The sequence below is a fragment of the Pelophylax lessonae genome (assembly GCF_965119305.1).
Source record: "Pelophylax lessonae genome assembly, chromosome: 13".
Taxonomy (NCBI): Eukaryota; Metazoa; Chordata; class Amphibia; order Anura; family Ranidae; genus Pelophylax; species Pelophylax lessonae.
In genome coordinates this window covers 131319983-131340944 of record NC_138780.1, presented here as the reverse complement: position 1 = coordinate 131340944, position 20962 = coordinate 131319983, and the positions used below count along the sequence as shown (strand labels likewise).

General features: G+C 41.8%; 1 protein-coding gene across 2 annotated transcripts in view; it reads right to left on the bottom strand.

Moving 5' to 3' along the window:
• PAPLN (papilin, proteoglycan like sulfated glycoprotein) overlaps positions 1–20407 on the bottom strand; it is a 169514-nt gene extending 149107 nt beyond the window's left edge. For both annotated transcript variants that reach the window (XM_082275588.1, XM_082275589.1), the window contains exon 1: positions 19995–20407. The gene's annotated coding sequence lies outside the window, so the exon portion shown is untranslated. The remainder of the gene's footprint in view (positions 1–19994) is intronic.
• Positions 20408–20962: the final 555 nt, after the last annotated feature.

The following is a 20962-nucleotide window of genomic DNA, read 5'->3' as shown; positions in this document are numbered from 1 at the left end:
AGTACTGGGGACACCAGGTAGGAGGAGTCACCCTGAGACAAGAAAGTTCAAAGCCATCTTGGCCTAGCCCACCATTAAAATAAAGAAGCAGGTTGTGTAATTCTTGGGGGTAACCCGTACAAGAAGTTTGTGTGCAACTATCGTACCTGTCATTAAAGAAACGTCCTAATTTCTACCTGAGCAGGAAGCCATGTCCCAGGAGGGTAGCGTATACTATCATCAAGAAGGAATGCCCTTCGATCATGTGGGTACTGCAGAAGGTGCAACACTACTAAAGCTTCACAGTGGTCGCAGATTACAATCCACTCAGCTAGTTAAACCATGTTGCCGTGGAGAATGACAGGCCACTCTGTCCGATCTTGATTCTCCAGCAATATGATTTCCCCATACTGCACAAGAAAGGAGGTAACCATGGCAACGCTGACAGATTGTCCTGGCACACAGAGCCAGCAAAGTCGGTCACATTGAAAATGAACTTGCAATTCCTTCAGTTCAACCTCCTAACAATAAGAGTTGTGACGATAGTGAGGTCTGACAAATTACAAAATGTGTGCAGAGAGTAGGGGAGTAGTACTGATTACCATTCCACCCTCATGTTTCCCAGAATTTGCAAGTCAGTAACAAATAGACATGTGCGAATCAAAATTCAGACAAAATTTTAGTTATTCGGAAATTCAGATGTATCCAAATCCGCCCGGTCCTTAACAACCAGCTGTGACCTATTATCTATTTGTGTGCTTCTCAGGCTCGGTGGATAAGGGGTATAAAGGTGGGTTTCTCCGCATTTTCTGCTGAGAGTGCTGGCAAGGGATGAAGCTAGTCCTGGCTCCTGCAACAGCTTAAATAGGAAAGGGGTGATCCCTGATGCTGCACATCTGAAAACTCCTGGTTGGAGTCCAGGCTGAGGTTGCCACTCTGTTCACCTCCATAGGGTTTTTCAGATGTGTGACATCAGGTATCACCCCTTTCCTTTTTAAGCCTTAACAACCAACTATTCTTCACAATGCATTTGGATAGATTTGATATTTTTGATCCATCCGAATCGAAAACAAAACTAAACAAATTTTGAGCTACGAGTGCAACAAAACAAAATTAGTAACTTAACGAATCAATCCAAAACGAATCAAATGTTTTTGTTCTGCACATGTCTAGTAACAAAACAGTCAGATTTAAATCTCATGTCAATGCTAGGCTGCAAGGGAAGGGGACATATTTGACAAACCATGCTCCTATCGACGCTCACATGAATTCTAGCTCTCCTCTCTCCGGGGAGGAAAGGAGAGAGAGCCGGGAGTCAGGTGAGTGCCGATGGGAGCTGTGAAAACAGGTGGAAATCAGTTCTTTTTTTTTAATAAAGCACAGGCACTAGGATACAGGTTGTAATCTAACAGAGGGGATGGTGTAAAAATAACATTGTTATGTATCAGTGGGGAAGGGAGCAGAGCAGCGCTAGTGAGAGCTGACAGGCAGAAAGGGGAAGGGGGAGGAGGACAGAGGGAGACAGAGAAAAGCTGCAGATAGCTGCGGATGAAGAAGGCATGTAAACTGACCACAGTGTCAGGGCTCAACAGCCATGATACACTGTGGTCAGTGTACAGAGGGGAGAGTAGAAACTGGTAGGATCAGCCAGGTTTTTCAGGTGATAGAAGGCGCCAAATTACACAGCACAAGCACTGTGCGGTATATCATGGTTAAGGGAACAGGATCTGTTTTTTTTTTTTTTAGGGTAACAAATGCTTTAAGGAATACACATCAGTGAGTCTGGTATATTGACATAGAGCTGAACTTTCATACACATCAAACTGTCACCTCTAACCTCTACAGTAACTCCTACAGTAATGGAATTAACTTAACTAATGTAAATTATACAACTTAGTTAGGCACCAAACACACCTAATTTACAAGGTTCAAATGGCTAAAAAAAATCAAACAAGACTATAAGGTTCTATATCAGAATAAGAATTTGCCCAACAGTGGCAATAACTATTCAAGACTAAGAATTGGGGGATTCACCAAAACCACTGAGCTAAAGTAACTGCTTTCCAATCCAATTTTCAATAATAATAATCCAATTTCAAAAATCTATTCCTAAAATAGTGCTGTATAGCTTACTGTAAATTACAAATTAATAGAGATAGGGGATATACCAGAGAAGTCCAACAAAGATAACCCACCTTATGGCCAAGGCTCATATATGTGATTTTTATACATCTATCAACATTAAGTCAATATTTATATGGTTTTATACATCAGGCATAATGGAATATTTATTTTTTATTTTTTACACTAAGACACTTTATAGCACCAGGCAGTTTTATACACCAGGCATATAAGAATATATATTTATTTTACACTAAGACACTTTATAGCACATACACACCTTTGAAGCGCGGTACTCCTCCCCCTTAAATTTGTTTGTATTGTGTGGTTACCAATAACAGTACCTGCAGCATTGAAGGCACATAACTTTTACACACCTACAGGACAGCGCGAGAATTACACCCCCTATATAATCATATATGTAACTGGTCTGTGTCTATCCACACTTGTGCATAACAGCAAAGGCATGGATAATGGAGGACATTTGTGTCCTCCACTTTCTGAAAACAGGCTTTGGCTCTATTCTATAGGGCACTGCAGCTACTAAAAGGTTTTGTCTGACACCCTGAAGCCTAGGTCATCAACAGTGCCAGCCACTGCCTATAAATGAACTATTTTCTTATATGGCTATAGACCAGATTTAAAGCCAGCTTACCTGGAGGAAAACAACAGCCTCATACTGTCTCTCACTCAACTAAACCATGTGTCCCAAAAGAAAAAAGTGTACCAAAAGTAGAGCAGGTTAAAGTATAAAACATTGTTCTACCTGAGTCAGTTCTACCCAAAGGGAATTCACTACTAAAATGTTCTTGAAAAGTACAATTTAATATTTGCTGCAGGCAAAGACCCTTGCTCATCTTACTAAGAGGAAGTTTAGTGTCCTTAAGTTTACTACTAAAAGTTACTGGAGTATCCCACAGTTACCCTCAACCTATCCAATTTCAAGTTCTGCAATAAAGCATCAGAAAAGCATACCCCAGACTGCTCATTGAGCCAAAGAATTGACTGTGACTGTGTGCCTGGTTGCGGGGCAATTAACATGAAAAGAACTCTGGTCATCTATTCAGCAGCCCCTGAGGGGGTGAGCTCTAAGCTAACAAGGGTATGTCTGCTGGACAATATACAGTAAATTACTCAAACACAGCTACAACACACCCCGACTGCCCTTGATTTGGTGAACTAGGCTCTGCAGCACCCTTTCCAGGTTCCATCTGTGTACAGAATGCCTCCAGGTTGCCTTATTAATTGCATTTTACAGAAAATTACAGCGCTGCAGATTGAAAAGGAAAAGTAATTTTTATTCATTCAAACATTCAATTACAATATGACTTGTGTCGCAATTGTATGTGCTAAGTACCTTTTTTTTTTCCCCCACGAAAATTGAGTTGCCCCCTTTTTTTTTATTTAGTACAATGTACATTTACAATATAGGTTCCGACAATGGCACGCCGGACATAAATTTATGGTGTTACAATACAATTATTATGTAAGATCTGACATTTTAGACAGAAGTAACGGACTTCGGGGCAACATCTAAAGCAAAGCAGCTGACAGGCCAGGTAGCATACAGTGCATCCGGAAAGTATTCACATCGCTTCATTTTTTCACATTTTGTTATGTTACAGCCTTATTCCAAAATGGATTAAATCGATTATTTTCCTCAAAATTCTACATAAAAATACCCCATAACGACAACATGAAATAAATTTGAAATCTTTGTAAATTTATTAAAAATAATACTTTGTTGAAGCTCCTTTGACATCAATTACAGCCCCAAGTATTTTGGAGTATGATGTTACAAGCTTGGCGCACCTATTTTTGGGCAGTTTCTCTCATTTTTTTTTTTCAGGACCACTCAAGCTCAATCAGGTTCGATGGGGAGCATCGGTGCACAACCATTTTCAGATCTCTCCAGAGATATTTAATCGGGTTCTTGTCTTGGCTCTGCCTGGACACTCAAGGACATTCACAGAGTTGTCCTGTAGCCACTCCTTTGTTATCTTGGCTGTGTGCCTAGGGATGTTGTTCTGTTGAAAGATGAACCTTCACCCCAGTCTGAGGTCCAGAGCGCTCTGGAGTAGGTTTTCTGAGTAGAATATCTCTGTACATTGCTGCATTCATCTTTTCCTCGATCCTGACTAGTTTCTCAGTTCCTGCTGCTGAAAAACATCCCCACAGCATGATGATGACATCCCCATGCTTCACTGTAGGGATGGTATTGGCCAGGAAATGAGTGTTGCCTTGTTTAATCCAGACATAACGCTTGCCATTCAGGCAAAAGAGTTTAATCTTTGTTTTATCAGACCAGAGAATTTTGTTTCTCATGGTCTGAGAGGCCTTCAAGTGCCTTTTGGCAAACTCCAGAAAGGAATTGTCATGTGCCTTTTACTGAGGAGTGGCTTCCATCCAGCCACCCTACCATACAGGTCTGATTGGTGGAGTGCTGCAGAGATGGTTGTTCTTCTGTAAGGTTCTCCTTATCGCGACAGAGAAATACTGGAGCTCTGTGAGAGTGACCATCGAGTTCTTGGTCACCTCCCTGAGTAAGGCCCTTCTCCCCAGATCGCTAAGCCTGGCCGGGTGGCCCGCTCTAGGAAGTGCCCTGGTGATTCCAAACTTCTTCCATGTACAGATAATGGAGGCCACTGTGCTCATTGGGACCTTCAATGCTGCAGAAACGTTTCTGTACCCCTCCTCAGATCTGTGCCTTAATACAATCCTGTCTCAGAGGTCTACAGACGATTCCTTGGGCTTCATGGCTTGGTTTGTGCTCTGTCATGCACAGTTAACTGTGGGACCTTATATAGACAGGTGTGTGTCTTTCCAAATTTTGTACAATCAACTGAATTTACCACAGGTCGAGTTGTAGAAACATCTCAAGGATGATCAGTGGAAAAAAGATGCACCTAAGCTCAATTTTGAGTGTCATGGAAAAGGCTGTGAATACTTATGTACATGGGTTTCTTTTTTTTGTTTTTTATTTTGAATAAATTTGCAAAGATTTCAAACAAACTTCTTTCACGTTGTCATTATGGGTATTGTTTGTAGAATTTTGAGGAAAAGAATGAATTTAATCTATTTTGGAATAAGGCTGTAACGTAACAAAATGTAGAAAAAGTGAAGCGCTATAAATATTTTCCAGATGCACTGCATACAGGCTCAATAGTAAGTAACAACCCGGATCCTCTCGAATAAAGTATAACAATTTGCGAGCGCTGGTATACCCGCTAGCTGCATGTCCTACTCTAGGACATTACGATAAACATTGATGGTTACACACAATGCTTCATTTTCCCAAGTTGAACTTACGTAACTTAACAAAAACAAAGGGGGACCTCTCTCGCCCCCTTTATGAGGGAGTCAAAAAAGAAGCGAGGGCAGAAAGGGGTAAAAAGCAAACAAAAAATATCGGGGAGACAGGAAGATAAGGGGGAGACATTACAAAGAAAGGGGGGATTGAGGGATGGGTGTGGCAGGGAGACTCGACTCTGGAGTTATCCTTTAACACCTCAGCAAGATATCAACAATATGATTACTAAATAGTAGTACAGGTGACATTCGGGCATGTAGAAGTTCCTAGAACACAGCGGGAGCCAATCAGCAGGTCCAGCGGACCTGATGTCCGCCAGGACCTGCCGATCGTTCCCGACAGAGGCAAAACAGCGGTCTGCCTATGTAAGCAGTGCGGATCGTCATTCTGTGACAAGGGAGGACAGAGATCCTGTGTTTGTGCTAAGCAGGATCACAGGTCTCTATTTTCCAACAGTACAAGCACTCCCCACCCAGTTATATAGCATTTCCTAGGAACACATTTAACCCTTTGATCGCCCATGATGTTAACTCATTCCCTACCAGTGTCTTTAGTACAGTGACAATGCATATTTTTTAGCACTCATCACTGTATTGGTGTCACTGGTCCCCATAAAGTGTCATTTAGTGTCTGATTTGCTCGCCGCAATGACGCAGTCCCGCTATAAGTCACTGATCACAGCCATTACTAGTTAAAATAAATAAACAAATAAAAATTCCATGAAAATATCCCATAGTTTGTAGACACTACAACTTTTGCGCAAACCAATCAATATATGCTTATTGGGACTTTTTTTTTTTTACCAAAAACATGTAGCAGATACATATTGGCCTAAACTGATAAAGAAATGTGATTCATTACATTTTTTTTTTTTTTATCGGGTGTGTTTTATAGCACAAAGTAAAAAAATATTGTTCAAAATTGTCATTCTTTTTTTGTTTATAGTGCAAAAAATAAAAACAACAGAGTTGATCAAATACCACCAAAAGAAAGCTGTTTATGGGAAAAAAAAGGACATTCGTTTTATTTGTTCAATTTTCAGTTAAACTAACGCAGTGCCATATCGCCAAAAGTGGCCTGGTCATGAACGGGGGTAAACCTTCCGGAGCTAAAATGGTAAGAAGGCATCTATGTAAAGATTTTGCATCAGGTGCGTTATACTTAGAAGTCAGGGAAGCTGGGGGATCAGTTGTAAGTGGGCACTCAAACCTATTTTTCTGCTTTGGGATCCATCATGAGACATTGTCACGCAGCCTTTCATTATAAGCAAAGTATAAATACGTAACATAGTCTTTGGAGTTAGTGAATACCACATGTTATGTTTTAACAAAGAGTCATTATGAGCTGAAACAACATAAACAGCTGGCACAAGTAAAAAGACTTGTGTTCAAATAGGCTCACAGGGCAAAAGCACAAAGATTAAAATGTAAAAGAGTTTTTGTTGACTTGGCAGAGAGTATTATAAGTTTATCAAATTTTTATCCTTGTTTCCCCATACTAAAAAGGAACAACATGCCTTTATGGAAAAATTACATGAAAAAACAAAGTTTATTTCAGTGGTCATTTAACAATTAAGTTCAAAGTAGGACCTTAATGATTAAAGGCATTTTGAGTTAGGGCCAGACCCTCCCATATGACCCATGTAAATAACTACAAAAAACTCTTTAAGAAAAGTTCAGTAACTAAGTTTGGATAGGTATAAGCCATTGGTGCTCAACCTGTGGCCTTCCAACTGTTGCGTAACTACATGTCCCATCATGCCTCAGCCTTTGGGAGTCATGTTTGTACCTGTGTCAGCCTTGCAATGCCTCGTGGTAGTTCCACAACAGCTGGAGGACCACAGGTTAAGCACCCATGGTATAAGCACAAAGATTTGGAGATGATCATGAGCAGAGTGTTCTGTATCTGCTGGAGAGGGTATGTTGGAAGATCTCAAAAAGCAAAATAAAACAGCAACTGGATAAAATGTTTTCACAGTTTAAGTGAACCTTTTCGTTCCCCTAAGCATGCAACCATAGCAGTGCTTTCAAAATCTGCTCCATTTACTGATCTACCTTGCCTTTCCTTAAAACCAAGAGGCAGCCAGCAATGGGACATCCATGAAGCCAGTCCCACGCATGCAACGCAAACCCCACCAACTGCCCTCCCCCTCAAAAGGCCCCCACTGACAGACCCCCCCACCTACAGCACTTCCCCCCCACCCCCAAATACCACCCCCTCCCTTCACTGACAGACCCCCCCCCTCCCGTGATTTTCATGCTACAGCAGCTACCGCTATGAAATCTTGTATCCCCCATGTATCCCCACTGTTAATAACAATGACTCATGACTGTGTCCCAGCTTGGCTGTCATGGTTCCCGAGCTTGTGTCTTGCCTGTGTCCCTGCCGACCATTTGGCATGTAAGGGATTTAACTGAGTCAAGTCACATCTTTGGGTGCAGCTAGGCTTGCTTTGCCTGAATCCGGTGCATGCATAGTTGGTGCAGAGGATACAGATATTTACATTACACCAGGAGAGGAGAGGCAACCAAGGCCTGCATTAGCCCTGTCCAGGCTGCAGATGCCGTCCACCTTCTGCTGCTTGGCCCGGTCACCAACATGCCACACCTATGGCAATCAGCTGTGTGCTCAGCTGGCTGGAGCTGAGCAAGCTGTGTGTTCTGTGCCTGCTCTCTTCCATATCAGAGTTGTTATGTAAGTTTCCTTGCCCCCCGGCTCTAAAAAAGATGTAATTGTGGGAAAAAAGACATACATTTTATTTGGGTACAGTGTTGCACGACCGCGCAATTGTCAGTTAAAATAACGCAGTGCCGAATCCAAAAAAATGGCCTGGTCATTAAGAGGAAAAACGTTCCGGTCCAGAAGTGGTTAACTGGGACATTGTATACTGTGTCCTGAAGAGATCAGTCTATTTAATTCTAAATGAAAGGACTTTGCTCCGACTGTCCAGAGAGGAAGGTAAATCCCCTCAAATTGCAACTACAAAGCTCAGTCCATTCTTTACTTGTGCAAGGACTTGGCTCACAGTTCTACAAGAGACAGTTCAGTGTTGTTAAATCGTTGCTAAGGCTTCATGTACACTGGCTGCTCCTAAACTCACGTTTAGGAGCTTTTTGCATTTTTTGCCAAAGCCCCTAAACGCAACTGAATAAAAGCCTATGTTTACATGTACACATAGGCCTTTAGCAGAGTATAGGAGCAGCTGCATTTAGAGGAGGTTAAACCTCCCTCTCCTGAACACGGAAGAATCGCGCTCAGTAGAGGAACATTTTGGCCAAAGACCGCTGATCGCAGCAAAACCGTGGTACCGGTTTACACGCGTTTTAGCAGTGTTTAACGTTTTTCCGCGGCCGCCATCCTGGGAAGGTTAGTGTACATAAAGCCTAAGGATTACTGGTGTATCCTACCACTACTCACTACCTATCTCAATGTTTTCTTAAAGAAACTGTATGCTTGGCTGTGAGGAAACTACTGGGGAAAGGATCTGGGCAACCTACTACGGTGGGTAGCGCTACATAACAAATATAGTCAAAGGATGAATCAGTATTGTTTGTATACTCTTTTAAATGAGCACTAATTATTAATCTATAAATCCTCTTTTTGATTCTTTTTATTGTTAAATTTGTGAGACCTTGGAAGAAGAAATTGACTCCACATCAAACCAGCTGGGAATGACCTCTTTTACTTCCAGACATGTATGACACAAGTTTACTTAAGCAAGCAGTAGACATGGTTTTATCTTCAATTCCAGGATAACAGATACAGATAGTGGAAAGAAACATACATTTATTGTTGCACAGAATACTTTTAGGACATTACTTGGTAGTTCCTAAAACAGCATTACCTCCATCTCAAACTCTTATGTGTCAGCTACAAAATTTTGCATAATTTTTAAATTAGATGGGAGTATTTGTTAGCTGTTTATGCAGAGAAGCAAACCATTACATAAGCCACTCATTTAAATGGTCAACTTTTATGTGTGTGTGTGTGTGTAGCCAGGTGTCGGCTATATAATAATGAAATCCTGCAACACTTACAAACGGGACTATGGATTGTCTTTCCCTCTAGTGCTCAATATTCAGGTAATTACATCACTTCTTGTTAGCAGAGCAGATCTGAACCTCCTGGGACAGCAGATAACCTTGGGACCCGTAGTCCCACGGCTAATTTGTACTGCATTCCTTAGTGTTAACTAAACTACACTTCCCAGCCAGCTAGTATGATTCTGGGGAAGGAGATATAGTCAACTGTAAGTGCCTAGGACGCTCTCTCAGTGCAGAACTTCTAGCAGGAGAGAAGGAGGCTGTCACTCTCACTCAGAGACTGCGGGTCTTTGCGGCCTAACCAGTAGCTGCAATATCAGAGGCAGTGAATCTGCATTGCTGTGTTGCAAATCCATACACAGAGACCGCATCTGCTCTTCTCCACTCTGGGACTGCCACATCCCTCCCCACACATCTGCCGCTGCTACACTGCACTGACAGGCTGTTTGGCGGTCACTCTGCACAACTCTTCTGAGATCAAAGAGTCTGTGCAAGCAGAACTGGTGAACGGAGGGATGCCCAACCTCTTTCTGACATTCATCTGTTCGAGACACTGCATGCAGACCATCTCAGCTACCGAGAAACCTTTACTGTAAGCAGCACAATTGTTTAGCTGTTTAATCACATTGGCCTAACATACTCGATACTGTCCACTGGCCCCACCATTGCAAGCAGAAGACAACTGTTACTAGCATATTGAAACTTTTTTTGAAACCCTGAGAGAACTGATAGACTATTAAGTATTTTTTCCCCCTCTTTAAGCCAGTGTTGCATTAAGGTGGTTTCCTCTAGTTACATGTAACTGTTTAAGCCTGTTAAATATTGCTGAAGTCTAGTACACATGGGCCAAATGTCAGGTAACATCAGTCAGTTCAATAAAAAAAAGTCTGACATTCCGCCCCTGTGTATGGCAGCCGGTCCGACAGAAGCCGGCTGTTCGATCGCCTTTTGTCGGATGAGCACGCTGTAAAACCAGCACCCGACTGGCTCCTGATTAGCACTCGCAGCCAATGCCATCCTCCTGTCAGAACACAATAGAACAGTAGGGGAGATAGCTGTACTAACATCGGATTGTTAGTACAGCGGCTCCGACCGTAACTGTCAATTTTGGTGTGTTCTAGGCTTAAGGCCCTTTTCACACGAGCAGTTAAATTTCAGTTTTTAGCTGCAGATAGAGGAACTTATTTACCGTAGCTAAATGCAGACAATGCATCCCGATGGCCTCATTCACACACTGCATTTAGCAACGTTTTAACAACATACAGTTTTGTGCGTTTAGGAAAAATAAAAATGACTGCGTTCAGGATGTACTGCAGCTATCTGTGCATAAACGCAGTTAATCACAGTACAAAGGAAAAATAGGTAATCAGTAACTATAGAAAAGGCAAGAATTTACTACCGCAGCTAAATGCAGCCACATGAAAATGCAGGTAATCGCAGATAAACGCAATGTACAAAACATGAGCGATCTCTGTGCCAGAAGTGTTGGAATTTCAAAGTAACTTTATTTATTCATTCATTGTTCTCTATTGTTAAAATACACTATATTACCAAAAGTATTGGGACACCTGGCTTTAAACGCACATGAACTTTAATGGCATCCCAGCCTTAGTCAGTAGGGTTTAATACTGAGTTGGCCCACCCTTTGAAGCTATAACAGCTTCAACTCTTCTGGGAAGGCGGTCCACAAGGTTTAGGAGTGTGTCTATGGGAATGTTTGACCATTCTTCCAGAAGCGCATTTGTGAGGTCAGGCACTGATTTGGACAAGAAGGCCTGGCTCACAGTCTCAGCTCTAATTCATCCCAAAGGTGTTCTATCAGGTTGAGGTTAGGACTCTGTGCAGGCCAGTTAAGTCCCCCCCCCCCCAAACTCACTCATCCATGTCTATATGGACCTTACTTTGTGCACTGGTGCAAATCATTTGGTGGAGGGGGGGATTATGGTGTGGGGTTTTTTTTAGGGGTTGGGCTTGGCCCCTTAGTTCCAGTGAAGGGAACTCTTAAGACATTATGGACAATTCCATGCTCCCAACCTAGTGGGAACAGTTTGGGGATGGCCTTTCCTGTTCCAACATGACTGCACACCAGTGCACAAAACAAGATCCATTATGACATGGATGAGCGAGTTTGGGGTGGAGAAACTTGACTGGCCTGCACAGAGTCCTGACCTCAACCCGATAGAACACCTTTGGGATGAATAAGAGCGGAGACTGTGAGCCAGGCCTTCTGATCTAACATCAGTGCCTGATCTCACAAATCCGATTCTGGAAGAATGGTCAAACATTCCCATAGACACACTCCTAAATCTTGTGGACAGCCTTCCCAGAAGAGCTGAAGCTGTTATAGCTGCAAAGGGTGGGCAAACTCAGACAGGGATGCCATTAAAGTTCAAATGCATGTAGAGGCAGGCGAGCCAATAATTTTGGTACTATAGTGTATTTCTGAACCTAGAGTGTCAGAAGGGTCAGGCAAATTGCACGGTCAGGGCCACAAATGTAGACAAACATCAGCCTGCTGCCCCTATGGGAGTAGCGCTACATTTGTAATGTAATGGACATGTATCATCAAAAAGGTACTTATGAAACAACCTCAAAACTAGCAGACTTTTTTTTATTTTGACTGCAATATCCCATTAAATACATATTAGAAGATCTGCAGCTGAAACAATAACTCTTCTTATATAAACATGAATCTGTTTATTTTTCTTAGGATATAAATAACCAGTCTCCCAAGACTGAAAACTGCAGGAAACACTGGGGAATTTCTAGCTGCTATTTTCAGCAGACCTAAGGGAAACGATTGATCAGGAGAAGTACTTGATTACTGTACTTGCTTATTTTTAATGTTGTTGCCGAATGCCTATGGACAATAGTCCTTACATATACATTTAGAACATAAACCTAAAGATATATGATATAGGTATAAATCCCCAAAAATAGAGCTTTCCTGTGTGAATCTGTGTGCAAGGAAGCTAATTGCGGAATCAGGAGAGTTAAGCTGGCCATAGATGGTTTGAATCTCGGCTGGTTCAGCAGGGACCGGTCAAGGCCGATTGTACTAGGGATCGACCGATTATCAGCAATGCCGATATATCGGGGGCCCCGATACATCGGACTCGGCCCCTGAGGTTACTGATCTTGCCAATATTTCGGGAAAGTGCTTGTACCGCAGTGATGCCTGCAGCTAGAGGCATCAACCCGGTACGGGCGTCCATAGCCGACGGTCGGCTGTCTTGTAATGACGACTGATGTGGCTGAGAAGCCGCTCGGCTGTCATTACAAGAAGCGGGAGGGAACGTCTCCCCCTCCCGCCGCCTTCCGCAGCTCGCCCGGGTCTCCTGTCCCACTGGGAGACCCGGGCATCCTACCTGCACGGCCGCCGAAGAGAAGACTCGATCAAAGCCACATTCGGCTCTGATCGGGTCTCCATGTAAAAAACCCGCAAGTGATGTCATGGCATCACTTCCGGGTACTCGGTGGCAAATTAAAAAAAATGCGAGCATTCAAAACAGCCAAACTTGGAAAGGGGGGCACGCTGGTCACTGTGCATTGAAAGGGGGCACGCTGGTCACTGTGCATTGAAAGGGGGCATGCTGGTCTCTCTGCATTGAAAGGGGGCACACTATACCTTAATTACTGAAGGCCCCTTTCACACTTTTGCGACCTCAAAGTCACGCAATTTTTTACAGCGTTTTTTGCCGCAGAGCAATGCCTATAACATTTTTCTGTTTGTGCCCACCCCAAAAATTTTTGAGCACCAGCCACCACTGGAGGTGGATATCTGCTTATGGGAAGGTAAGGCAATATTTTCTAAAGAAATTGTTATATTTGCTGCAGCCGTGTACAAGCGCAAGGGCCTCAATCCCTATGTATGCAACACAAAGGGAAAAAGCTAAAGGCAGAAACTCATCAATCCTCCTCCCGGCCAATTAGGGTGCGGGTCTAATACCTGATTCCTGATTGGCCGTAAGGCAAACCCCATGCCATTGGCCGAGGAGGAGGCGGGAGCGGGAGGACCCGAGGAGATGCGCCGGGGAACTGAGGAGAAGCCGTGCCGCCGCCGCTGCTTCTGATGATCCAGGTAAGTGCACTGGATTGAAGGGGGCACGCACGCTGGTCTCTGCATTGAAGGGGGCATGTACGCTGGTCACTGCATTGAAGGGGGCACGCACGCTGGTCACTACATTGAAGGGGACATGTACGCTGGTCACTGCATTGAAGGGGGCATGTATGCTGGTCACTACATTGAAGGGGGCATGTACGCTGGTCCCTGCATTGAAAGGGGCATGTACGCTGGTCACTACATTTAAGGGGGCATGTACGCAGGTCACTACATTGAAGGGGGCATGTACGCTGGTCACTGTGCATTGAAAGGGGGCACGCTGGTCACTACATCAAAGGGGGCATGTACGCTGGTCACTGCATTGAAGGGGGCATGTACACTGATCACTGCATTGAAGGGGGCATGTACGCTGGTCTCTGCATTGAAGGGGGCATGTATGCTGGTCACTGCATTGAAGGGGGCATGTACGCTGGTCTCTGCATTGAAAGGGGCATGTACGCTGGTCTCTGCATTGAAAGGGGCACGCTGGTCACTGTGCATTGAAAGGGGGCATGCTGGTCACTGTGCATTGAAAGGGGGCACGCTGGTCACTGTGCATTGAAAGGGGGCACGCTGGTCACTGCGCATTGATAGGGGGCACGCTGGTCACTGTGCATTGAAAGGGGGCACGCTGGTCACTGTGCATTGAAAGGGGTCACGCTGGTCACTGTGCATTGAAAGGGGGCACGCTGGTCACTGTGCATTGAAAGGGGGCACGCTGGTCTCTCTGCATTGAAAGGGGGCACGCTGGTCTCTTTCCATTGAAAGGGGGCACACTATACCTTAATTACTGAAGGCCCCTTTCACACTTTTGCAACCTCAAAGTCACGCAATTTTTTACAGCGTTTTTGCCGCAAAGCAATGCCTATTACATTTTTCTGTTTGCGTCCCCCCCAAATTTTGAGCACCAGCCGCCACTGGAGGTGGATATCTGCTTATGGGAAGGTAAGGCAATATTTTCTAAAGTAATTGTTATATTTGCTGCAGCCGTGTACAAGCGCAAGGACCTCAATCCCTATGTATGCAACACAAAGGGAAAAAGCTAAAGGCAGAAACTCATCAAACGTAGAGATTTTTTGACCAGATAAAAAGTAGGGTGTGACACTAAGAATCACTATCAGAGGTCATAAATAATTCTAGCACTGAGAGTCGGAGTCAGGGGCGTAACTACAAACCATTGGGTTTGATAGAAAAAATTTAATTGGGGCCCCTGGCTCTCACTGTAGCAGCTTACAGTGTCTACTGAGACAATATGTGTAATTGAGGCCACATTCACACCTCAGCATTTTGAATTGCAGGCAGATTTGCCGCAATTCTGCCTGTGATTTCAAAGAGCCCAGGTGTGAATGACACATTGAAGAAGGCACATTTGAGAAGCCATTCATTTTAATGGCACCTAAAATCGCGGTGCCGTCTATAAATGGTGCTGCAATCGCAGCAAACCACATTATGTGAAGCTTGTCGCCCACAAAAAGTTCAGGGACTACTTTTGGGCGACATGCTTCACACTATATTGTTTGCCGCAATTTATCGTGTGACAATCGCGGCAGAACTGCACAGCGATTTTAGGTGCCAATCAAATGAATGGCATCTCAAATGTTCCTTCTGCAATTTGCAACACACAGTTACTATATAATCCTAATGCAAATTTCTTTAAAGCAGTATTAAACCCAAAACCTAAAATGTAATATATTGCAGCCTACCAATCATTAGTTGTGATGGCTGTATTAGTTTACTTTTTTAGGCTTTTTATCCTCTGTGTACTGGTCTGGGAGTAGGGCGTCCTGAAGGGACAAACAAAATTTTTCTCATACAGGAACAGAATGAACTATTTTCGGGTCATGTGTACCATTTTTCGTACGATTTTCGTACAAGAAAAATCAGAAAAGAAAGACTGCGCATGATCAGAAACAATAAACAACAACAAAATAAAGCCTGTCATAGGAAAATTTTCATATGAATTTTTGATTGTCGGTTCTGATTTGCTGTGAAACAATGAGGAAAATTGAACGATCGTTCGCCTGATTTTCCTAGTGTACCCCACTTTAGAGTCAGCCTGTAACTAATATGTGGCATGTACAGTGTTCCCAAACTTGGAGGAAAGTATTCATGATACTTGTACAGACAAGGGTCTAGAGTGATTAGTTATAGCTAGTGTAAACTATCCTGTATTGTCAGTAGAGAGATCATTTTTACTGAACAGCTTTTTAGAGAATAAAGCAAATCTACAAATATTATCAGGGCCACTAGGGATCCAGGGTGTGGTTATAATAGTATTTCATTTTTAAGAATTTAATTTCTTGAGAAGACTTTGTAGACTAACAATCTGGCAATATTAAGGAGAATGTAAGAAGACGGTGGGATCATTACAAGGGTATGAAAGCACAAGTCACAGACAAGTTTACTAGCCTAAAGTCAAAAGATAGGAATGCCTGCTGGAAGCTTTAGCATCAGTAAGATCATCAATCAAACCAATTACATATACAAGAATTGCTAAATAATGACACCTTCCTGATTCTGCATTTACCAAGAAGCCAACTAGTGCATTTAATGAATAACACAAATATAGTTTTATAAGATAATTCAGAAAATTATTAAAGGCTAAAAATATATAAATATATATATATAAAAAGATGTGTGGAAAACTTGCTTGTAGTGACCAATAAACATGACAGAATTTCCATAGATGAAATAATATATTTGAACTGATTATAATTATAATCATGATGTAGAAAAACATCTGTGGCCAATAACGATACAAGGAGAAGCCACCTGCTGTAGCAAATTGGATCATGCATTGCTGGGGTTTTTCGCCTTCCTCTGGATCATTTTGCGGGTATAGGATAGTGTATATAGGATTGTATGGTTGGGTTTAGTTTAATGTTTTTTGTTTTTTATTGGTTGAGCCATATGGACTTGTCTTTTTTCAACCTAACTATGTAACCTATAGGTACAGGATTAATGATAATAATAAGTCCAGCCCTTCTAATCTGATTTCATTTTTCTTTTTGAGTGAAAATGAAGGAAGGATTGGATTTGTCACTAAGGGCAAGTCTGCTTTTGTAAAGAGCGTTCTGTACTTTTTATACTTTTATGGAAAACGAAATAAATATGGTTGTGTTCCATTTTTAATTTCACATTATATACAAGAGATATCATGGGAATATTATATATTGTATTTTTTTTACTCTACATAAAAAATGCTCATGATAACAAGTAACTTATATAGACAAAGTTTTTTAGCTTATTGTTTCATGTGTGAATATGGTTGTGAAATATTATATTCTATATTAAAAAAAATCTACCAGTCAGTTGTCACACAAAATCAGACAACAAAGGCAGGTACAGTATACTATACAGAGAAACACCTACTGGCATCAATGATTGCTCAACACTCTCACTCTCTGGAGCTGCTAGCATTGAAACTCACTTGTGCTGTGAATGGCAGGAAGGCGCATACAACCCAGTGTGGAGGTTAATATATATAAGGGCATTGTCCTTATGTAGGGGGTAAAAATATGAATTACTAATGAGAGTAGTGCCGCTTGAAGGTTGTAGTAAGTTATGCATGTAAAACATTTTTTTCCCCTAGTAACTAACTTTCCATTGGCTAAAGAAAAAACACTCAAGGAAAAAGGCTCAGAAACACCCGGAGTTCCGGCGCAACCATATGGGGGGCTTAGGCAGCTGCATTAGGGTGCCAGGATGGGAGGGTGGTAAAATTGGAACTTTTAGCCACTTGCTGGGGATTCGGATTTTTAACCTTCTGCAGACATGTACTTGTAACAAGTCTTGGCCTTCAATATGGAAGTGATACAAGCGGCTGTGAAGCTGCTTCATCACTTCCACAAGCACTGCAATGTGGCGCAACCCTCTGCCATGTTCATCGGGCTCCTCTGTTCCACCTGCGGTCCTGGTGTGGTTATGGCAGGTGTCGCTAGGAAGGGCGGCGGGCGCTCAACAGCTCATGGGCAGGAAATGGCATGTATGACTAATAGGATCTCTTTTATGAGACATCCAGGGTCTATCACCTCTATGATATCACATAAGGGGCTATTGGTCCCCGTGGTGATAGCAATAAAGTCATTTAAAAAAATTAATTAATTAAAAAAATGTTTTAAACATTTAAATAGACACATAGCACCCGGCTATGATAAAATTTAGGGTACTGAAGTTCTTCACTATTTTTCAGGCGCGTGCAATTTTAAGGTTTGACATGTTGGGTATCTATTAACTTGGCACAACCTCATCTTTTATATTTTACCAGAAAAGGGGGAAGGGGGGGGTACAAAATGCAGCTTCATCTGAGTAGACAAAATCCTTGCACCGGCCCCGAACACCTGTACCTGCTCTCAAAAAAAAAAAGCCTGTAAAATTACGAAAGGTGCTCATCTCTATTGTGATTGCAGTCTCATATGTTTCTCATATGTTTCAAGAGTTCTAAATATCCAGCAAGAAGTTCTAAATATCCAGCACTACAGCCTAAATTGATGTTTTAGAATTAAGAATTAAGACATGAATCAGGTGTGAATCAGATAATTTGAATGCCAAGCTAATTGATATTCAGAATTGCTGGCATCTAGGTTTTCCAACATACCTTCTTGTAAAGCCAGAATTGTTATTTAGTCACTACTATAGTGACACTTCCATGACACTTGTCCTTACCAAGGTGCCTTGTTTTTTTTTTCTCACAGGTCAAAAAGGTCAGAAATCTGAGATCGCCCTCGTCATTTTGCATACGATACATTTCAGGGAAAGATAATGCTTCTAATCACATGGTAGTACAATGTATAGCTCAGGCAGCTTTTTAAGCCCTGAGGAATCCTGGAGAGCATGTCTTTGGTTCATGAGATGTATTCTTCCAAATGTATGCACTCTTTACATTTCACATTTATTTTGTGTTCTGCATCCTAAAGCTACTTTTGCTATACAATAAATGTCCGTGTTTATGATGGGAACCCTAAAGGTCAGTTCAGCCAAAATTCAGTATTTCCGTTTCAGGTCAATGCAGGTAGGCTGAATAATATTCCAGGTTCTTATGTCACTCAAGGTCTGGAAAAAATTTCTGCGCCTGAATGCGAAGATCCATGCACCAAGCCAAGCCATTATGAGAAGACTTATTTCCCAATTTATGTAAGAGTGAAACCAACAGAATTGAAGCAACACAGCTGAACCAGAAACTGCAATGTGGACTTTCCAGTGCCAGAGTCCTAAGAAGCCAGTCAGTGAAAACATTTTGGCAAGTTCCACCTATAAACTGAAATATCAGTCTTGGTCTTGGGTGAACTTAATTTTGAGTCAGAACTGCTCTAATTTGTAGCAAACAGTTTTGAAATGATGCTTTAATATATGTTAAAAGTATTTTTTTGAACAATTTACAGATGAGATATGCTTGTATTGAATAAAGTATTTGCGTAATACAAAGATATGTTTTTCATACAATAAGGATATGATTTGATAGAATTTCTTAATTTTACGTTTGTTTTGCTTGTAGGTGAGCCACAGAGGATATGCCATAGCGCCACCTTCCAAAAAGTTAAGCAAATGCGTCAATTTAATTTTAAACTCCTTTTTAAAAAATGCAATGACCATTGGCAACTTGATTATTGTAAGCTGAATAATGATCGGTTCCCATAGGTTATTTCACTTAGAACATATTCATCGCATTTTGTGCTGCCTTATTAAATAATCAATGTATCATTGTTTGATTATAGAACCATTTCCAAACTTTGATGCACTTTATTTCAAACATGTTTGTCAATGGGAGAAATCTAAAAGCAGAACATTTTCTAAAAGATAATGCAGCAATACAATTCTGATACAAGATGTAGAAATGCTAGGTAATATAACTATTTCAAGCTTTTGACCCACCAAATGGTCAGTATCAGAACTGCTGTTTTGGATATTCTGGCAATGAACACAGACAAAATTATCAGCACAGCATAAAATTCAGAGACAAATTAAATTGCTGGGACCTTCATGGTTAAGCTAATTCTTTAATGAGCTATATATTTCAGAGCACATGAAGTCTACAGGTCTCCAAGTCTTCCTTCAAAATCTACAGTAACACTGTCTAAGCAAATCTAAACAAATTATAAATACATATTGTATAACAAATTTGAATTCGATTTAAATCAAAATTAAAAAAAGAAAATAAGCAGAAGAATAGGATTTTTGTTGCATGAACCAATACCAAGGACTGCTTTATGCTTGCCTATGACAGTAAAATAACTACAATCACAAATAATAGAAAATCAGTAAAACCTAAGCCTTGGCTCCTCTACAGTATGTACTATAGTAATACGACTATTTAATATGTCAAAGAACCTTAAAATGCACAGCTTAGTCATCTCTTTGGATTTACATTAACAAGCCTGGAATCTCTGAAACACATCTGGCAGTGGTACTCAAAATTGATCTCCATTAGTGAGCGTCTTACCTTGGGCCTGCCTGGAGGGGAGAGTGCTGAAGAGCAGCTGTTATCTCCACTGGCTCAGAAAAAAAAATCACAGCTTCCCAAACTTCTGTTTCTTTTCTGATCCAACTGTACACCAGTAAAAAGATATCTGCCTATGTTGAACTTATGTAAAGTTTCTTCTTTCAGTGTTACAGCCAATTCCAGAGCACAGACTAGAGCACCCAGCACACTCAGTAGCTTGCTAGAGAGTAGATTCCACTCAACAACAAAAAAAAGTGTTCTCTCCCTCACCTTTTTTTTTTTTGCTTTTCCCAGCGGCTTATAATGTTCCTTTCTGGGTGGGACCCACTCTGCTAGTTTTATTGTAGCCCTGAAACACTAGACAAATGGGACTTGAGACTGCCTCTGCACTCTGTGCATCGCACACGAGAATGAGGAAGTGTCTCTGGGTGTAAGCAGAGAGGAACCCATCCCTCATCTAAACACAGACTTTTTTTTTTTCTTTTTTGGAAGTACCGCTTTTCTTATCCATTGTCAATAGCAAGCAAGGAGAGAGATGAAGAAAAATAACTGCACAGCATTTCCTTAAAAAATTGAGTTGCATTATTTGTCATTCCCTATAATTATGAACATTTTAGAGAATGTGATAAAATGTATTACCAACATTAAAGCTGTAGTAAACTGCTGTGTGTGGTTTTTTTTTTTTTTTTTTTTATTGCAACCTGCAAGGTAAAGCCAAAATGTGCTAGTATGCAATGCGTTGCATACTAGCACATTATGTGAAACTTGCCTGAAAACAAAGCCATCCAGCGCCGCGCTGTCACCACTGAGATGGCTTCCATCTTTTCCCGGTCTTCCTTCCGGGCTCGGTGACTCCAGCTGTGTGAGTGGCCTAAGCCGCGACGGCGTCACCATGCTTACGGGTGGCCGCTCCTTCAGAACGCATGCGCCAGTGACATCACCGGCTGCATTTACAGTAAATACTGTAT